We start from the raw sequence: 22746 nt of genomic DNA on the forward strand, positions 1-22746 counted from the left end.
TTTTAAGAGACGATAACAAATCATAAGTTGTCTCTCTAAATTTTTTTGCCCTACCGTCAAAACTACCAAAATTATAGGACCGATTGGAAAATATTGTAAATTTTTAGTTTGTCTTAAAAATGAGAATTTCTAAAAGCCGTCCCTTTTGCTCAAAAAATTTTATTTTTGGTATAGACGATAAACAAACCAAAAATAGTAATGTGTCTAAATTTTATTACCTTAGCAACAAAACTACAAAAATTACACGTGCGAATGAAAAATATTGGAAATTTTTGGCTCGTCTTCAAAATGAAAATTTCTAAAATCCGTCCCTGCTGTCAAAAAATTTGAGATTTTTAAGAGACGATAACAAATCATAAGTTGTCTCTCTAAATTTTTTTGCCCTACCGTCAAAACTACCAAAATTATAGGACCGATTGGAAAATATTGTAAATTTTTAGTTTGTCTTAAAAATGAGAATTTCTAAAAGCCGTCCCTTTTGCTCAAAAAATTTTATTTTTGGTATAGACGATAAACAAACCAAAAATAGTAATGTGTCTAAATTTTATTACCTTAGCAACAAAACTACAAAAATTACACGTGCGAATGAAAAATATTGGAAATTTTTGGCTCGTCTTCAAACTGAAAATTTCTAAAATCCGTCCCTGTTGTTCAAAAAATTTGAGATTTGGGACAAACAATAAATAAGTCAAAAGTAGAACTCTCTCTAAATTTCATTATTCTAGCCTCAAAATTACTAAAATTACAGGTTCGAATGGAAAATATTGGAAATTTTTGGCTCGTCTTTAAAATGAAGATTTCTAAAATCCGTTCCTGTAGCTCAAAAAATTTGAAATTTGGAATAGACAATAGACAAGTCAAAAATAGTAACCTCTCCAAATTTCATTGCCTTAACATCAAAATTACTAAAATTACAGGTTCGAATGGAAAATATTGGAAATTATTAGCTCGTCTTTAAAATGAAAAGTTCTAAAATCCGTCTCTGTTGCTCAAAAATTTTGAAATTTGGAACAGATAATAGACGAGTTAAAAGTAGTAACCTCCAAATTTCATTGCTTTAGGATCAAAATTATTAAAACTACAGGTCTGAATAGAAACAACTGGATATTTTTGGCTCGTTTTGAAAATAAAAATTTCTAAAATCCGTCTCTGTTGCTTAAAAAATTTGAAATTTGGAACAGACGATAGACAAGTCAAAAGTAGTAACATTTTCATGTTTTATTGCTTTAGCATCAAAATTACTAGAATTACAGGTTTGAATAGAAAATATTGGATATTTTTGGCTCGTCTTTAAAATGAAAATTTCTCAAATCCATCCCTGTTGCTCAAAAAAATTGAAATTTGGAGCAAGCAATAGGCAAGTCAAAAGCACTAACCTCTTCAAATTTCATTGCTTTAGCATCAAAAATATAAAAATTACAGGTCTGAATAGAAAATATTGGATATTTTTGACTCGTCTTGAAAATAAAAATTTCTAAAATCCGTCTCTGTTGCTCAAAAAATTTTAAATTTGGAACAGACGATAGACAAGTCAAAAATAGTAACCTCTTCAAATTTCATTACTTTAGCATCAAAATTATTAAAATTACAGGTTTGAATAGAAAATATTGGATATTTTCGGCTCGTTTTGAAAATAAAAATTTCTAAAATCCGTCTCTGTTGCTTAAAAAATTTGAAATTTGGAACAGACGATAGACAAGTCAAAAGTAGTAACATTTTCATGTTTTATTGCTTTAGCATCAAAATTACTAGAATTACAGGTTTGAATAGAAAATATTGGATATTTTTGGCTCGTCTTGAAAATGAAAATTTCTCAAATCCATCCCTGTTGCTCAAAAAAATGGAAATTTGGAGCAAGCAATAGGCAAGTCAAAAGTACTAACCTCTTCAAATTTCATTGCTTTAGCATCAAAAATATTAAAATTACAGGTCTGAATAGAAAATATTGGATATTTTTGACTCGTCTTGAAAATAAAAATTTCTAAAATCCGTCTCTGTTGCTCAAAAAATTTTAAATTTGGAACAGACGATAGACAAGTCAAAAATAGTAACCTCTTCAAATTTCATTACTTTAGCATCAAAATTATTAAAATTACAGGTTTGAATAGAAAATATTGGATATTTTCGGCTCGTTTTGAAAATAAAAATTTCTAAAATCCGTCTCTGTTGCTTAAAAAATTTGAAATTTGGAACAGACGATAGACAAGTCAAAAGTAGTAACATTTTCATGTTTTATTGCTTTAGCATCAAAATTACTAGAATTACAGGTTTGAATAGAAAATATTGGATATTTTTGGCTCGTCTTGAAAATGAAAATTTCTCAAATCCATCCCTGTTGCTCAAAAAAATGGAAATTTGGAGCAAGCAATAGGCAAGTCAAAAGTACTAACCTCTTCAAATTTCATTGCTTTAGCATCAAAAATATTAAAATTACAGGTCTGAATAGAAAATATTGGATATTTTTGACTCGTCTTGAAAATAAAAATTTCTAAAATCCGTCTCTGTTGCTCAAAAAATTTTAAATTTGGAACAGACGATAGACAAGTCAAAAATAGTAACCTCTTCAAATTTCATTACTTTAGCATCAAAATTATTAAAATTACAGGTTTGAATAGAAAATATTGGATATTTTCGGCTCGTTTTGAAAATAAAAATTTCTAAAATCCGTCTCTGTTGCTTAAAAAATTTGAAATTTGGAACAGACGATAGACAAGTCAAAAGTAGTAACATTTTCATGTTTTATTGCTTTAGCATCAAAATTACTAGAATTACAGGTTTGAATAGAAAATATTGGATATTTTTGGCTCGTCTTGAAAATGAAAATTTCTCAAATCCATCCCTGTTGCTCAAAAAAATGGAAATTTGGAGCAAGCAATAGGCAAGTCAAAAGTACTAACCTCTTCAAATTTCATTGCTTTAGCATCAAAAATATTAAAATTACAGGTCTGAATAGAAAATATTGGATATTTTTGACTCGTCTTGAAAATAAAAATTTCTAAAATCCGTCTCTGTTGCTCAATGCTAATGAAGTTTGCTTTACAACCAACAAGTAACAAAAACCCGGCGATTTTCCAAGTGTGAACGCTCAACATTCGTAGAGTATCCAAAGTGCACTCGTGCATCAAAAAAGTGTTGCCATCTTCTTGTCCTCTCCATTTTTAGCCGTTCGAGCCGCATTCCTCACCGGTTTTTATCACTTTCGCTTTCTTGACAGTTCGATTATTCGAAATGGAAAGGAAACATAATTAATTAGACAGCTTTGTAGCCGGAGACAAGATAAACGAGTATGTGATAACCGGAGTCTTAACAGCGCGCGCTACTTATACTCGTTACCGTTAATTGAACCGTTAATTTGCACTCCTCAACACACTAATTTCGTTAATTAATTCCCAAGCGAAAAATACAAAGAAATTTTTCTCATTCTGGGTAATTGTCGCGATCGGGTGAAATATGTGATGGCGAAATGGTAACTTGTTCCCATGACGAATTAACACACGAACTCAACGAAACGTGATTCTAAATTTCAATGCTCTAAATAAGATTCGAATCGCTCGATGTTCGTGGCGTGTTGTGGTTAATTTACATTCCGAAGTGGTGCTTACGACAATGACATCCATTGTCGGATGACATGCATTAAGATCATGGATGCAGGAGGACTTGTTTCGACACAAGATTATTACCTAGATGAAGATCGCTTGTGGGAGGAATAAACCTCAATGTTACGTTATGCGGATATAATTGAGAGAAGAGCAGTTATTTCAAATTTAAAAAATATTTGGATTTGTTTCTTCATTAGATTTTAACGTGCATTGCGCTGTTAAATTTCAACTTTTACGATCGTTTTATGATCTAATTTACTTGTGCTAATAAATCGATTGCCTATCAAAAAGTTTGATCACTTAAGGCTGGGAATTTTTCGCCCGTTTTCCACTTAATAATTTTTTTTACAGTTCTCAGTTCATCTAAAAGTAATTTAAAATCAGTGGTTTTTGCTTTATTATTGTGAGATTTTTGACAAACAGTCAACAGATCAAAAATAGTTATCTCTCCAAATTGAAACTACAATTATTACAATTATTACAGGTCCGAATAAAAATATTGGAAATTTTTAGCTCGTTTTGAAAATAATAATTTTTAAAATCCGTCCCTTTGTCTCAAAAAAATGTGAGATTTGGTACAGTCAATAGAAAAGTCAAAAGCAGTATTCTCTCCAAATTTCATTGCTTTAACATCAAAATTACTAAAAATTACAGGTCCGAATATAAAATTTTGGATATTTTTGGCTCGTTTTGCAAATAAAAATTTCTAAAATCCGTCTATTAAAAAAATTGAGATTTGGAACAAACAATAAACAAGGTATAAATAGTAATTTCTCCAAATTTTATTGCCCTACCCGTAAAACTACCAAAATTACAGGTCCGAATGAAAAATATTGGGAAATTTTGGTTTGTCTTGAAAAGAAAATTTCTAAAATCCGTCTCTGTCTCTTAAAAAATGTTAGATTTGGGACAAACAGTCAACAGGTTTAAAATAATAATCTCTCCAAATTTTATTGTGGTATTGTCGAAACTGTCAAAATTACAGGTCCGAATAAAAAATTTTGGATATTTTTGACCCGTTTTGCGAATAAAAATTTCTAAAATCCGTCTCTGTTGCTAAAAAAATTTGAAATTTAGAACAGGCAATAGACAAGTCAAAAATAGTAATTTGTCCAAAATTCATTCTCCTAGCCTCAAAACTACCAAAATTACAGGTCTGAATCTAAAATATTAGAAATTTATAGCTCGTCGTTAAAAGAAACATTTTTAAAATCCGTCTTTGTTACTCAAAAAATTTTAAATTTGGAGCAAATAATAGACAAGTTAAGTAACTTTTCCAATGTTGATTTCCCTACCCCCAAAACTACTGAAATTACAGGTTCGAATGAAAAATATTGGATATTTTTGACCCATTTTGCAAATAAAAATTTCTAAAATCCGTCTCTGTTGCTAAAAAAAATTGAGATTAGGGACAGACAATAAACAAGGTATAAATAGTAATTTCTCAAAATTTTATTGCCCTACCCTTACAACTAAAAAAATTACAGGTTCGAATGAAAAATATTGGAAAATTTTGGCTCGTCTTGAAAAGAAAATTTCTAAAATCCGTCTCTGTCTTTCAAAAAATGTGAGATTTAGGACAAGCAGTCAACAGGTTTAAGATAATAATTTCTCCAAATTTTATTGTTGTATTGTCAAAACTGTCAAAATTACAGGTTCGAATAGAAAATTTTGGATATTTTTGGCTCGTTTTGCAAATGAAAATTTCTAAAATCCGTTTCTGTTGCTCAAAAAAATGGAAATTTAGAACAGACAATAGACAAGTCAAAACTAGTAATTTCTCCAAATTTCATTGTCCTAGCCTCAAAACTATCAAAATTACAGGTCTGAATGTAAAATATTGGAAAATTTTAGCTCGTCGTCAAAAGAAAAATTTTTAAAATCCGTCCCTGTTACTCAAAAAAATTTAAATTTTTAGCAAATAATAAACAAGTCGAAAATAGTAACTTTTACAAAGTTCATTGCCCTACCCTCAAAATTTCTGAAATTACAGGTTCGAATGAAAAATATTGGATATTTTTTGACCCGTTTTGCAAATAAAAATTTCTAAAATCCGTCTCTGTTGCTAAAAAAATTTGAAATTTGGGACAGACAATAGACAAGCCAAAGATAGTAACCTCTTCAAATTTCTTTGCTCTAACATTAAAATTACTAAAATTGTAGGTCTGAATAGAAAATATTGGATATTTTTGGCTTGTCTTTAAAATCAAAATTTCTAAAATCCGTCCCCGTTGCCCAAAAAATTTGAAATTTGGACCAGATAGTGGACAAGTCAAAAATAGTAACTTTTTCAAATTTCATTCCCCTAAAATCAAAATTACTAAAATTACAGGTCATAATAGAAAATATTGGATATTTTTGGCTCGTTTTGCAAATAAAAATTTCTAAAATCTTTCTCTGTTGCTCAAAAAGTTTGGAATTTGGGACAGACAAGACAGGTCAAGGATAGTAACCTCTTTAAGTTTCTTTGCTTTAACATCAAAATTACTAAAATTACAGGTTCGAATATAAAATATTGGAAATTTTTAGCTCGTTGTGAAAATGAAAATTTCTAAAATCCTTCCCTGTTGCTCAAAAAAATTGAAATTTGGAACAGACAATAAACAAGGTATAATTTAATAACAATTTAATAACAAAATATACTAGGTAATTTTTCCAAATTTTATTGCCATACCCTTAAAATTGCCGAAATTACAGGTACGAATAGAAAAAATTGGATATTTTGGCTCGTTTTACAAACGAAAATTTTGAAAATCCGTCTCTGTGGCTCAAAAAAATTTGGAACAGATAATAGACACGTCAAAAATAGTAACCTCTCTAAATTTCATTGCCCTACCCCCACAACTACCGAAATTACAGGTGCGAATAGAAAATATTGGATATTTTTGATCCGTTTTGTAAATAAAAATTTCTAAAATCCGTCTCTGTTGATTAAAAAAATTGGCGTTTAGGACAGAAAACAAACGAATCGAAATTAGTAATCTCCCTAAATTTTATAGATATGGTGTTAAAATGACCAGAGATACAAGCTTTAATAACTTTTTTTTGGAAATTTTCGGTTTATTTCCATAAAGTGTCTTGTTTGGCTTACAATTTAATAAACTTGACTGCTCTTGCGTTAAAATTACCAGTTACTGTCAGCTGATCTAAATCCAGTAGCCCAACACGAAAAAAAAGAAGTAAAATAGTGTATAATTATCATTCTTCGTGACAAACTTGTTTCTGTCAAGCCTTCTAAATCTGCAAAAAACCGCACCGCCTTATTCGAATCGGTCTTCACCCGATAACTAATCTCCAGCTGTCTTCAGATTTGCAAACATTCACCGGCCAATTTAACACTGACACGAGCTGACACCTCACACACCCATTGCAGTTTTGGCGTGCTTCCATCTTCTTTTCCTAGAACGTGCATCGAGGCCATTATTCCGGCGCCACGTCGTGTCTTTGGGGCCTCATAGCGGTTGCCGTCTGGCACCTAGGGTCATATCATGGCCTCCTACGATCTGATCTCGTAACGGTATGGCACAGTGCCACCAATGGTATGTCCACCTTGTTAAACCTTTTTTCGTAACAACCGAAATTATCGAGTCGGAAATTACGATGATGATACGTTGGCGGATATAAAAGTACACCATTATTATGTTGTCATTTATAATTGACTCTGCTAGGTCCGTTAGAGAAGATGCGGTAATAAGTAATTTAGCAAGTCTGGCAATTACGCGGGAAAGCATTTTTCTTGTCCGTCATAAATCCGTTGTTGGGTAATACAATAATTGAGCGTATTTGCGAAAGGAGTCTGTTAGCCTGAAAGCGTGGAGAAAGGGCGAAAAGGGTCATCATTGATCAAATGGATACGCTGGGGAAAATTTATGAAAAGTGCAGGGGTTGAATCCAATCCGACTATTTTATTTTACTTCATCAGAAATTCAGACCAATTTATTAATTTTCTTCATCCGCCGCAAAGGAATTATGGGACGTCTTAGACTATTAACGTCCAACCGAGAAAGATAAATCGCAGAAAGTGCATTCTTAGGACAGTTTTTAATTCGAAATTGCAACGGATGGTAGTGAATAGCCGCCCTTCTCTTCTACTTTTCGCTTTTCCAGCTCCCGTAATAGATTTATGATACAAATCGCGCATCTGTATTCATTTATTTAAATTGATGTTTATTTATTCAGGTGCACCTTCTATCTGGAAAAATCTCCGAAGTGAATCTCTCGAGTCTGGGAATCTGACCCGCATTTTGATTTTGCCCTTTGCATTTTCATCTAATGACTCTAATGATAATCAACGTGGTTGTCATAAGCTCAAACGGATGTTTCGCGAACGGTACTTGAAGACCAACTGACGCTTGACCCACAAGTACTTGTTAAATACCGTTTTTACCATTTTTTCTTCGCAGTACTTTGCATTCTTCGTCGCCTTAAAATGGGATTCGGCTCACGTGAACGTTTTTGTCGTCACATTGCTAATTTACTGCACACGAGCTTCCAACGGGTTTTTTAGGAGAGCCCATATTTTATTCATCGGAAAGAAGTTGAAGATTGTTATTGGATCAAAATCTTGATGCGAAGACTTCCAAGTGTTTTATTTTTATTACGAAGCGGCAGAAGTGTAGCAGGATGTTTTATAGCCACATGGAACTGAAGGTAATTTGCCTATATGATTTTTGGCTTGTCTAGAATAGAAAAATTTCTAAAATTTTTCCACGTTGCTTAAAAAATTTGAAATTTTGAACAGAAAATAGACAAGACAAAAATAATAACTTCTAGAAATTTCATCAAAATTAGCAAAATTACAGGTCCGAATAGAAAATATTGAATATCTTGTATACAAAAATTTTTAAAATCCGCCTCTGTTGCTCAAAAAATTTGAGATTTGGGACAGATAATAGAGAAATCAAAGATAGTACCTCTCCAAATTTCATTGCTCTAACATCAAAGTTACTAAAATGACTGGTCTGAATAGAAAATATTGGATCTTTTTGGCTCGTCTTAAAAATAAAAATTTCTAAAATTGGCACCTGTTGCTCAAGAAATTTAAGATTTAGAACAGACAATAAAAATGTCAAAAATAGTAAGATAGTAGCCTCTCCAAATTTCATTGCTCTAACATTAAAATTACTAAAATTACAGGTCTGAATAAAAAATATTGGATATTTTTGGCCCGTTTTGCAAATGAAAATTTTTAAAATCCGCTTCTGTTGCTCAAAAAATGTGAGATTTGGGGCAGACATCAAACAAGTTAAAAATAGTAATGTCTCCAAATTTCATTACCATAGCATCAAAACTATTAAAATTACACGTCCGAATGAAAAATATTACAAATTTTTGGCTCGTCTTGACAATGAAAATTTCTAAAATCCGCCTCTGTTGCTCAAAAAATGTGAGATTTGGGACAGACAATAGAGAAATCAAAGATAGTAACCTCTTCAAATTTCATTGCTCTAACATCAAAGTTACTAAAATGACTGGTCTGAATAGAAAATATTGGATCTTTTTGGCTCGTCTTAAAAATAAAAATTTCTAAAATTGGCACCTGTTGCTCAAGAAATTTAAGATTTAGAACAGACAATAAAAATGTCAAAGATAGTAGCCTCTCAAAATTTCATTGCTCTAACATCAAAATTACTAATATTACAGGTCTGAATAAAAAATATTGGATATTTTTGGCCCGTTTTGCAAATGAAAATTTTTAAAATACGCTTCTGTTACTCAAAAAATGTGAGATTTGGGGCAGACATCAAACAAGTTAAAAATAGTTATGTCTCCAAATTTAATTACCATAGCATCAAAACTATTAGAATTACACGTCCGAATGAAAAATATTACAAATTTTTGGCTCGTCTTGACAATGAAAATTTCTAAAATCTGCCTCTGTTGCTCAAAAATGTGAGATTTAGGGCAGATAATAGACAAGTCAACAATAGTAACCTCTCCAAATTTAATTGCTCTAACATCCAAATTACTAAAATTACAGGTTAGAATGGAAAATATGATAAATTTTTGGCTCGTCTTAAAAATAAAAATTTCTAAAATCCGCCCCTGTTGCTTAAGAAATTTGAGATTTAGGACAGACAATGAAAAAGTCAAAGATAGTAGCCTCTCCAAATTTTATTGCTCAAACATCAAAATTACTAAAATTACAGGTCTGAATAGAAAATATTGGATACTTTTGGCCCGTTTTGCAAATGAAAATTTCTAAAATCCGCCTCTGTTGCTCAAAAAATGTGAGATTTGGGGCAGACAACAAACAAGTTAAAAATAGTAATGTCTCCAAATTTCATTACCATAGCATCAAAGCTACTAAAATTACACGTCCGAATAAAAAATATTACAAATTTTTGGCTCGTCTTGAAAATGAAAATTTCTAAAATCCGTCCCTGTTGCTCAAAAAATTTTATTTTTGGTACAGACGATAAACAAACCAAAAATAGTAATGTGTCTAAATTTTATTACCTTAGCAACAAAACTACAAAAATTACACGTGCGAATGAAAAATATTGGAAATTTTTGGCTCGTCTTCAAACTGAAAATTTCTAAAATCCGTCCCTGTTGTTCAAAAAATTTGAGATTTGGGACAAACAATAAATAAGTCAAAAGTAGAACTCTCTCCAAATTTCATTATTCTAGCCTCAAAATTACTAAAATTACAGGTTCGAATGGAAAATATTGGAAATTTTTGGCTCGTCTTTAAAATGAAGATTTCTAAAATCCGTCCCTGTAGCTCAAAAAATTTGAAATTTGGAATAGACAATAGACAAGTCAAAAATAGTAACCTCTCCAAATTTCATTGCCTTAACATCAAAATTACTAAAATTACAGGTTCGAATGGAAAATATTGGAAATTATTAGCTCGTCTTTAAAATGAAAAGTTCTAAAATCCGTCCCTGTAGCTCAATAAATATGAAATTTGGAACAAACAATAAACAAATCAAAAATAGTAGTCTTTCCAAATTTCATTATTCTAGCCTCAAAATCACTAAAATTACGAGAATTACAGAGACGTTAACAAGTCATAAGTTGTAATCTCTCTAAATTTTTTTGACCTACTGTCAAAACTACCAAAATTATAGGATCGATTGGAAAATATTGTAAATTTTTATTTTGTCTTAAAAATGAGAATTTTTAAAAGGCGTCCCTTTTGCTCAAAAAATTTGAGATTTTTAGCAGACAATAAACAAGTCATAAGTAGTAATCTTTCCAAATTTTATTGCCCTACTCTCAAAACGATTAAAATTATAGGATCGATTGGAAAATTTTGTAAATTTTTAGCTCGTCTTAAAAATGAAAATGTTGTTGCTCAAAAAATGTGATATTTGGTATAGACAATAAACAAGTCAAAGATAGTAATGTATTCAAATTTCATTACCCTCGCATCAAAACTACTAAAATTACACGTCCGAATGAAAAATATTACTCCTAGAAATTTTTGGCTCGTCTTGAAAATAAAAATTTCTAAAATCCGCCCCTGTTGCTCAAAAAATTTGATATTTGGTGCAGACAATAACCAAGTCAAAAACAGTTATCTTTGCAAAATTCATTACGTTAGAGTCAAAACTACAAAAATTACACGTCCGAATGAAAAATATTGGAAATTTTGGCTCGTCTTCAAAATGAAAATTTCTAAAATTCGTCCGTCTTAAAATGGGATTGACCTCATGTGAACGTTTTTGTCATCAGCATCACATTGCTAATTTACTACACACGACCTTCCAACGGGTTTTTCAGACTCGCCCATTTTTTATTCATCAAAAAGAACTTGAACATTGTTATTGGATCAAAGTCTTGGTGAAAAGATTGCCAAGTGTTTTATTATTATTACGAAGCGGAAGAAGTATAAATGCAGGATGTCTCTAATAAGACAGATCGGCCATAAGTTTTACAGCCGCATGGAAATGAAGATAATTTGCCCATAAGTAGCTTTCGAGATTTTCATTGCAACTAATTTCATGTAAATGTTTATCCGAGAAGTTTATATTCCGAATAAGGCACGGTCATGCCGCGTAATTACGTTAATAGTGTGGTTATGGAAGGGTTACCGGATTCCTGGAGCTTATTATATTAAATAAAACAGAAAATAATGGTTTCCGTATACGTGGAGGGCGAACTGGGCGAAATTACCACCGAGCTAGTTGAAATTGATTTCGCGGAGTGGTCATCTCCTTTGTTCACCTCTTTTCGTCCAGAGATAATTTATGCAGACATGCAAGCACGCGAAGCAAACTCCTTTTTTTCCCTTTCATCCTTGTCTCCGAACAAGATAGTGTCAAGCTCACGTTGTGCATTTTTCCTTCCTTACAATAGAAATCGGTCGTTGAACACGAGAAGGAAAAATTTTCAGCGTGGGATTCACATAAAACTGTGATCGATCATGTGGTCAAGCTAGGTGCCAAATGCTCGTACGTGCCACGGTTACGCTTTCTGCACGTTTCCATTATCCCTAAGACGTGGAAGCGTTGAGACGATTATCCTGAATCGCGAGCGGTTGCATGTTTGCAATCCAAGTCTGCATTCGCACCACACACAAAGAGATTTCTTGTTGGGACTACAAAGAAGTCTTTAAAAAGAAGAATCAGAAGAGGCAAATTGCGGTCGATGCTTTTTTAAGACTGAAGGGTTCATGGACGGTTTTATTTTCATCGAATTCAACGGCTGTGCTCGGATTAAGTTTCTCCGCATCAGAAAACCATTCATAGTTCAATTTTGAACGAGGGCCAAGATAGTCAAATTTTATTTACCTGCTCTCAAGTTTTATAGAGGCGATCTCGCAGGAGTCGTCAACGAATTACCCAGAGGAGTCGGCTATCGTTATATTAATTCAAGTTTTAATCTTTTTACAGCTTCAAGGAAAATTGATAAATGATGGCGAAAACTCGGGAATACGCAAATAGTGATGTAATGAAAGAGGATTTTAATCAAAAGTTTTTCGGATGCTCATTAAGTTTTCAGTACTGTAAATAATACAAAAAAAAGTTTGGAGTGGACGTCTGAGCTTTAGGAAAAGTTTGTGCTGCAATAAACAATTTTTGAGTTATTTCTGAATTTGTGTTTAGAATGAATTTTGAAAAAAAACTGGGAAATCTAATCATTTTAGATTTGGATCAAACAATACACAAGTCATAATCAGTAATCTCTCCAAATTTTATTGTCTTACCCTCAAAATTATTAAAATTACAGGTCCGAATGGGAAAATACTGGAAATTTTTGGTTTGTCTTGAAAATGAAGATTTAAAATCCGTCCCCATTGCTTAAAAAAAATCGAGATTTGAGACAGATAATAAACAACTCATAAATAGTACTCTCTTCAAATTTTATTGCTTTACCCTCAAAACTACCCAAATTAAAGGTTCGAATAGAAAATATTGAAAATTTTTGGCTAACCTTGAAAATAAAAATTTCTAAAATCCATCTCTGTTGCTCAAAAAAGTTGAGATTTGAGACAGGCAGTTAGCGTGTTATCAAGAGTAATACCTTTAAATTTCATTGCCCTAGCGTTAAAACTGTTAAAAAGTTACTGATCCGAATGAAAAGTATTAGGCTGCATTAGAAAATGAAAATTTCTGAAATCCGTCCCTGTTGCTCAAAAAAATTGAGATTTGGTGGAGACAATAAACAAGTCAAAGATATTATTCTCTCCAAATTTCATTACTCTAGCGTCAAGACTACTAAAATTACACATTCGAATGGAAAATATTGGAAATTTTAGGCTCGTCTCGAAGATGAAAATTTCTAAAATCCGTTCCTGTTGCTCAAGAAATTTGAGATTTAGGACAACCAATAAACAAGTTAAAAATAGTAATCTCTCCAAATTTTATTGTTTTACCCTCAAAACTACCAAAATTACAAGTCCAAATGTAAAATATTGCAAATTTTTGACACGTTTTCAAAATAAAAATTTCTAAAATCCGTCCCTGTTGCTCAAAAGATTTGAAATTTGGTACAGGCAATAAACAAATCAAAAGTAGTAATGTCTTTATATTTCATTATCATTACTCTAGCATTAACATTACTAAAATTACACGTCCGAATGAAAAATATTAGAAAATTTTGGCTTGTCTTGAAAATAAAAATTTCTAAAATACGCCCCTGTTGCTCAAAAAATTTGAGGTGTGGGGCAGATAATAAACACGGTATAGATAGTAATCTGTCCAATTTTTATTGAACTAACTAATTAAAATGTCTCTGTTGCTCAAAATCTTTGGGATTTGGAACAGACAATAAACAAAGCAAAAATAGTAATCTCTCTCAATTTTATTGTCCTAACTTTAAAACTCCCAAAATTACAAGTCTGGATGGAAAATATTGAAACTTTTTGGTTTGTCTTGAAAATGAAAATTTCTTAAACCCGTCCCTGTTGCTCAAAAAATTTGGGATTTAGAAGAGACAATTAATAAGTTAAAAAATCTAATACTTCTAAATTTCATTGTTTTAGTGTTTTAGTTCGAATAAAATTACGCTCGACTTGAAAATAAAAATTTCTAAAATCCGTCCCTGTTGTTAAAAAAATTTGAAATTTTGGACACGCAATAAACAAGTTATAAGTAGTAATCTCTCCAAATTTTATTGTCTTACCCTCAAAACTAGCAAACTTACAGGTGCGAATGGAAATATTGGAAATTTTAGGCACGTCTTGAAAATAAAAATTTATAAAATCCGCCTCTGTTGTTCAAAAAATTTGAGATTTAGGACAAATAATCCTTGAGTTAAAAAGTGTAATCTCTCCAAATTTTATTGTGTTAGTGTCAAAACTACCAAAATTACAAGTCCGAATGGAAATATTGGAGGTTTTTGGCTCGTCTTGAAAATAAAAATTTGGAAAATCCGTCCCTGTTGCTCAAAAAATTTGAGATTTGGGACAGGCAGTCAACAAGTTTAGAAGAGTATTTCCTTCAAATTTCATTGCCCTAGCGTCAAAATTGTGAAGGTTACAATGAAATAAAATTATGCAATGAATCGAAAAAATCCACGAAGTTTGCAGAAAAATTGCAGATGAAAAAACCCTGAAAAGCATAGAAAAATCTAAATAATCAAAGGAGTACCAGAAACTAAAGTCCGAAATTCCAAAGAATTCGACTAATTCGAATAAAAAATCTACCCAATCTGAAGAATGCGAAGAATGAAAAAAACTCAAGAACCTAGAAAATGAGATGGCTGTTAGACGCCGCGCAGAATTGAAAATCCATCGCTCATAAAAATTTGAAACTACCGAATTAAAGACATTGTAACACTTCAGCGAATGCCCAGAATCTCTTTTTAATGGCTCGTTTAGCACTTTTAATATTTCCGCGTGGGTCCGAATGTAGGTTTCGAGGCAGTGAGGAAGTGTTCCTCAAGAGTATCTTGATCGAAGGCCAACATAGTGCATTGAACTTTCTCCGCCATTGTCAAGGTCCTCTTGGTGCTCCATTAAGTCGCTCGTCACAGATTACGCTTTCGCAATTAATATCATCAATTTACGTAATTCCAGAAACACGTCTTCCAGATGTCGCCTGACGTGACATTCAGTTTGTATCTCGCTGCTGTCACACCCTTTGTAAAGCTTTTTCATTATTCCGCGGCGATGAAATATTCTGTCAGGTACCGAATTTGCATTTTCCGGGAAATAATTTAAAGGTGCTGTAATCAGTCGTGTCGTAAATTTTCTCCAGGAGTTAGTATATCAAGTTCAAGTCCAAAAAGAGTCGATTTGAAAACGGGCCAAAGCGTCTTTGTTTCGTTCTTTTTATGGCCTCACATGTCACACTCCAGCGCGTCCGAAAAACAACCCTTATAACTAAGCTCCCCTGTTCTCGGAATGGATGTCCTACATATCAAGCGTGTAAAAAATGTATACAGGTTGATCGAAAAAATTCCAAACATGTTTAAGATTCGATCGCGTTGACCTACAAAATCGCCCCGTTATAAAAAACGAGCATAAATCAAATCGGAGGAGCGGTTTAATGACTGCATTGGGTATAATTTCGTCTTATGTAACTCCCAGATTCTTGAGACTGCGATGTTAATTGTGAGATATTTACATTTCCACAAACGTCGCTTTTATCCTTGTTGCATTGCAAACATCTCCAATGTCATTACCAATTCAGTTGGTGCCATTAATGTCGTGTAATCTCAGCCACGTCTCTTCGTGTTCTAAATCGCGATAATGAAAAATTCCAATCCAAACAAAAATCTCGGATTAACGAGATGTGCAAATCGACTACCTATTTCATTTACGGTTATGCAAATAAACTTAACATATGTTGAATGCTGCTGATTTATACCGATTTCATTACGTATCGGTACTCTTGTACTGTTAATATTTGAGTGGGTCCATCCTATTGATATATAACTGTCGTTTTATGTTTAACATACCACTAAATCGCCGCGATCTCAATACCCACAAACACTATTATTCAAATTTCACAGTTAATTCATAGCAGTAGGCATAATAAACTTCGCGTATATACAGTTTGAGAGGTGACAAAAATTCCAATGTAGGTCTAGTATTTCCCAGGTTATAGGTCATCTGACTCGATCAAAAGTGACCGTGATTGATATTCAGGTAGTGATAATGATCGATGATTTGCGCACACTGCCCGTTGTGTTACTGATCAATAAATCAATGATTGATCGTGGGAAGACTCGCAGGTATCATTTTACATTCAAGTGATAAGTTTACAAGATTACTGTAATTAAGAGCTCATGTCTGTTGTAAAAATGACGGACGGGCTTCAGCCGCAGGAATGTCACTTGTGTAGATCAAAACGGTAATGACGGGTGGTTTGTCCTTCTGCAGGTTATTAGTCATTAATTACTGACAGCGAGTTATTAATTAATAATTTGATTTGACACATTCTTACAATGACTTGCAGTTGATATGTCTCACCTGCTGGAGGTTTCAAAAGGAAAATAAACAGAGAGAGCAAGGCCGAGATTCGTATCTAGATTTAAGAGTACTTAAGAAAGACGGATGAAAATAGGTTTTAGCTTGTTTCTTGGCGCCGGTTTATTACTTTGACAGGTTGAAAGATTGTGGTTGCATTCACTTTTAACAGTGGTATTTTTAGCTTAGTTTTTTAGAATGGTATCACTGGCGGATTTTAGAAATTTTCATTTTTAAGAGGAAGCTAAAATATCCGACGTTTTTCAATAAAATTCGTAATTTTGGTAATTTTGGTTTTATTGATATGAAATTTGGGAAAATTATTATTTTTGAGTCGCGTATTAATTTTACCAAAGTGCAGAATTGTAGAGCAAAAGATACAAATTTTCGAAATTTTTTTTCTGGAGAGCAAGCAAAAATTTCCCACATCTTTTACTAAAATTCGTAATTTTGGTAATTTTAGTGCTGCAGCTATGAAATTTAGGAAAGTTACTATTTTTGAGTCGTGTTAATACTCCACTAAATTGCAAAAATGTGAAGCAGAAGACACAAATTTTAGAAATTTTTCTTTTGCAGAGCAAGCAACATTTCCGACATGCTTCACCATTATTCGTAGTTTTGGTAATTTTAGTGCTATAACTATGAAATTTGGGAAAGTTACTATTTTTGAGTCGTGCATTAACTTCACTGAAATGCAAAATTATAAAGCAAAAGACACAATTTTTAGAAATTTTTTTTTTGGAAATAAAGCAAAAATTTTCGACGTCCTTCAATAAAATTCGTAATTTTGGTGCCATAGCTATGAAATTTGGATAAGATACTACTTTTTAATGATGTATTAACTCCACCAAATTACAAAATTTTACAGCCAAAAACACAAATTTTAGAAATTTTTCTTTTGGAGACCAACAACAAATTTCTGATATTTTTCACTAAATTTTGTAATTTTGGTAATTTTATTGCTAGATCTATGAAATTTGGGGAAGTTACTATTTTTGAGTCGTGCATTAACTTCACTGAAATGCAAAATTATAAAGCAAAAGACACAATTTTTAGAAATTTTTCTTTTGGAAATCAAGCAAAAATTTTCGAAGTCCTTCAATAAAATTCGTAATTTTGGTGCCATAGCTATGAAATTTGGATAAGATATTACTTTTTAATGATGTATTAACTCCACCAAATTACAAAATTTTACAGCCAAAAACACAAATTTTAGAAATTTTTCTTTTGGAGACCAACAACAAATTTCTGATATTTTTCACTAAATTTTGTAATTTTGGTAATTTTAGTGCTACATCTATGAAATTTGGGGAAGTTACTATTTTTGAGTCGTGCATTAACTTCACTGAAATGCAAAATTATAAAGCAAAAGACACAATTTTTAGAAATTTTTCTTTTGGAAATCAAGCAAAAATTTTCGAAGTCCTTCAATAAAATTCGTAATTTTGGTGCCATAGCTATGAAATTTGGATAAGATATTACTTTTTAATGATGTATTAACTCCACCAAATTACAAAATTTTACAGCCAAAAACACAAATTTTAGAAATTTTTCTTTTGGAGACCAACAACAAATTTCTGATATTCTTCACTAAATTTTGTAATTTTGGTAATTTTAGTGCTACATCTATGAAATTTGGGGAAGTTACTATTTTTGAGTCGTGCATTAACTTCACTGACATGCAAAATTATAAAGCAAAAGACACAATTTTTAGAAATTTTTCTTTTGGAAATCAAGCAAAAATTTTCGAAGTCCTTCAATAAAATTCGTAATTTTGGTGCCATAGCTATGAAATTTGGATAAGATACTACTTTTTATTGATGTATTAACTCCACCACATTACAAAATTTTACAGCCAAAAACACAAATTTTAGAAATTTTTTTTTGGAGACCAACAACAAATTTCTGATATTTTTCACTAAATTTTGTAATTTTGGTAATTTTAGTGCTACATCTATGAAATTTGGGGAAGTTACTATTTTTGAGTCGTGCATTAACTTCACTGAAATGCAAAATTATAAAGCAAAAGACACAATTTTTAGAAATTTTTCTTTTATAAATCAAGCAAAAATTTTCGAAGTCCTTCAATAAAATTCGTAATTTTGGTGCCATAGCTATGAAATTTGGATAAGATATTACTTTTTAATGATGTATTAACTCCACCAAATTACAAAATTTTACAGCCAAAAACACAAATTTTAGAAATTTTTCTTTTGGAGACCAACAACAAATTTCTGATATTCTTCACTAAATTTTGTAATTTTGGTAATTTTAGTGCTACATCTATGAAATTTGGGGAAGTTACTATTTTTGAGTCGTGCATTAACTTCACTGACATGCAAAATTATAAAGCAAAAGACACAATTTTTAGAAATTTTTCTTTTGGAAATCAAGCAAAAATTTTCGAAGTCCTTCAATAAAATTCGTAATTTTGGTGCCATAGCTATGAAATTTGGATAAGATATTACTTTTTAATGATGTATTAACTCCACCAACTTACAAAATTTTACAGCCAAAAACACAAATTTTAGAAATTTTTCTTTTGGAGACCAACAACAAATTTCTGATATTTTTCACTAAATTTTGTAATTTTGGTAATTTTATTGCTAGATCTATGAAATTTGGGGAAGTTACTATTTTTGAGTCGTGCATTAACTTCACTGAAATGCAAAATTATAAAGCAAAAGACACAATTTTTAGAAATTTTTCTTTTGGAAATCAAGCAAAAATTTTCGAAGTCCTTCAATAAAATTCGTAATTTTGGTGCCATAGCTATGAAATTTGGATAAGATAATACTTTTTATTGATGTATTAACTCCACCACATTACAAAATTTTACAGCCAAAAACACAAATTTTAGAAATTTTTTTTTGGAGACCAACAACAAATTTCTGATATTTTCCACTAAATTTTGTAATTTTGGTAATTTTAGTGCTACATCTATGAAATTTGGGGAAGTTACTATTTTTGAGTCGTGCATTAACTTCACTGAAATGCAAAATTATAAAGCAAAAGACACCATTTTTAGAAATTTTTCTTTTGGAAATAAAGCAAAAATTTTCGACGTCCTTCAATAAAATTCGTAATTTTGGTGCCATAGCTATGAAATTTGGATAAGATACTACTTTTTAATGATGTATTAACTCCACCAAATTACAAAATTTTACAGCCAAAAACACAAATTTTAGAAATTTTTCTTTTGGAGACCAACAACAAATTTCTGATATTTTTCACTAAATTTTGTAATTTTGGTAATTTTATTGCTAGATCTATGAAATTTGGGGAAGTTACTATTTTTGAGTCGTGCATTAACTTCACTGAAATGCAAAATTATAAAGCAAAAGACACAATTTTTAGAAATTTTTCTTTTGGAAATCAAGCAAAAATTTTCGAAGTCCTTCAATAAAATTCGTAATTTTGGTGCCATAGCTATGAAATTTGGATAAGATACTACTTTTTATTGATGTATTAACTCCACCACATTACAAAATTTTACAGCCAAAAACACAAATTTTAGAAATTTTTTTTTGGAGACCAACAACAAATTTCTGATATTTTTCACTAAATTTTGTAATTTTGGTAATTTTAGTGCTACATCTATGAAATTTGGGGAAGTTACTATTTTTGAGTCGTGCATTAACTTCACTGAAATGCAAAATTATAAAGCAAAAGACACAATTTTTAGAAATTTTTCTTTTGGAAATCAAGCAAAAATTTTCGACGTCCTTCAATAAAATTCGTAATTTTGGTGCCATAGCTATGAAATTTGGATAAGATACTACTTTTTATTGATGTATTAACTCCACCACATTACAAAATTTTACAGCCAAAAACACAAATTTTAGAAATTTTTCTTTTGGAGACCAACAACAAATTTCTGATATTTTTCACTAAATTTTGTAATTTTGGTAATTTTAGTGCTACGTCTATGAAATTTGGGGAAGTTACTATTTTTGAGTCGTGCATTAACTTCACTGAAATGCAAAATTATAAAGCAAAAGACACAAATTTTAGAAATTTTTCTTTTGGAGACCAACAACAAATTTCTGATATTTTTCACTAAATTTTGTAATTTTGGTAATTTTAGTGCTACATCTATGAAATTTGGGGAAGTTACTATTTTTGAGTCGTGCATTAACTTCACTGAAATGCAAAATTATAAAGCAAAAGACACAATTTTTAGAAATTTTTCGTTTGGAGACTAAGCAAAAATATCCGATCTCCTTTTCTAAAATTTGTAATTTTGGTAATTTTAGTGCTATAACTATGAAATTTGGGGAAGAGTTACTATTTTTGAGTTGTGCATTAATGCAAATTCACTAGAACATCAACGAACTGAAAAAAATCAAAAAAGTTTTAAACCAGAAATATTAGAATTCTTGAAATCTATAGAATGTGAATATTTGCGGTCTTAAATCCTTCTTTGGAACTTTTAGACCATCGCCAATTTACGATCTCAATTTTCCGTTCTCAGTACCTGCTCAGATAATTTCAGAATTTACGATTTCCCATTTTTACGACTTACTAACAAGTTTCTGGCTATTACTAAAATGAACCCATTTTAAGAATTTGCCTCATTAATCATTATTACTTTTTTGTTATTTCCATATAATAGAAGCTGTTTCTCATCTACAGGGTTACCACCTTTACCCATCAAGAATACCCCGAACTAATGATGATGATGATGATAATGACGGAGTTCCCACCTACAGCTGTGAACCAACCGAATCGAATCTCCATAATTATTCGCCCATTCATTAGCAATTACAGCAATCATCGCTATCCGCCTTTGTTCTTCAACCCAACAGTGGCAAAAATCGGCGTTTTTTCACATCGACTGCTAATTTAACGTATGACTTGCGAATTTCTTTGCCGCTGAGATGACTTGTTTAGAAAATTTTCGCAACAAAACTGACAAATTGTATCGTGGTTGAAATAGAGTACATGGAAACCAGTTTGAGTTATTTGATATTCATTATCCGAGGCTCAAGTCTATTTATACCATCTTGGACGACCTTGAGAGTTCAACCTAGGTCAGTAACTTGCAGCCCTCGGTGGAAAGAGAATATCTGTAATTAAGTGTAATTTGACGTATTGGTGCGTTGATTTCCTTTTTGAATAAAATACATGTTTATTCGAAGGGGGAACGAAGTAATTATAATCGTATTTTAATTACTCCTGCTTTCAAATTTCTTCGAAGACGAATGGATGTTCTTGTCAGTGTTCAATAGCTTCGAAATTTATTGTATTATCGAACATAGAGAGTTGGATTGATCGTGACCCGCTGTGTCCAATCACGACAGGAAACTACATCGTGTTATTTTTCCGGATCAAAGAACAATTTTGAAATATTTGGTAGCGAGTTTTTGTTGGATTTACTATGTAACTGTTCAGAGGAAGATTTACAGCTTTGATTGCGGAGAAACTAATTACGATGTTAATAACCGAGGTTACATTTTGTTCGATATTACTTCATTCTAACTTGGCTGTCTGTCTCAAATCTAAAATTGTTTGAGCTACAGGGACGGATTTTTGAAATTTTCATTTTCAAGACGAACCAAAAATTTACAATATTTTTTATTCGGACCCGTAATTTTGGCAGTTTTGGGGGTAGGGCAATGAAATTTGGATAAAGTACTATTTTTGACTTGTTTATTGTCTGTTCCAAATCTCAAATTTTTTGAGCAACAGGGACTAATTTTAGAAATTTTCGTTTTCAAGAGGAGCTAAAATTGTTTAATACTTTCTATTTGGACCTGTAATTTTAGTAATTTTGATGTTAGGGCAATGAAGTTTGGAGAGATTACTACCTTTGACTTGTTTATTGTTTGTTCCAAATATCAAATTTTTTGTGTAACAGAGATGGATTCTGTAAATTTTCATTTGCAAAACGGGCCAAAAATATACAACATTTTCTATTTGGACCTGTAATTTAAGTAATTTTGATGTTAGGGCAATAAAATTTGCAAGAGTTATTACCTTTGACTTGTTTATTATTAGTCCTAAATCTCAATTTTTTTAAGCAACAGGGACGGATTATAGAAATTTTCATTTTCAAGACGAGCTAAAAATTTCCTATATTTTGTATTCGCACCTGTAATTTTAGTAATTTTGATGTTAGGACAATGAAATTTGAAAAGATTACTATCTTTGACTTGTTTATTGTTTGGTCTAAATATCAATTTTTTTGTGCAACAGGGACGGATTTTGTAAATTTTCATAAGCAAAACGGGCCAAAAATATCTAATAATTTCTATTCGGACCTGTACTTTCAGTAAATTT

At 31.4% G+C, this 22746-nt stretch overlaps 1 protein-coding gene across 1 annotated transcript in view; it reads right to left on the minus strand.

Moving 5' to 3' along the window:
• The window catches only part of tyn (trynity), a 35199-nt gene that overhangs the window by 11438 nt on the left and 1015 nt on the right, over positions 1 to 22746 (minus strand). The window lies entirely within an intron of this gene.

Source organism: Gnatocerus cornutus, chromosome 6, assembly GCF_029298725.1.
Source record: "Gnatocerus cornutus isolate USDA-ARS CGAHR chromosome 6, icGnaCorn1.1, whole genome shotgun sequence".
Lineage (NCBI taxonomy): Eukaryota > Metazoa > Arthropoda > Insecta > Coleoptera > Tenebrionidae > Gnatocerus > Gnatocerus cornutus.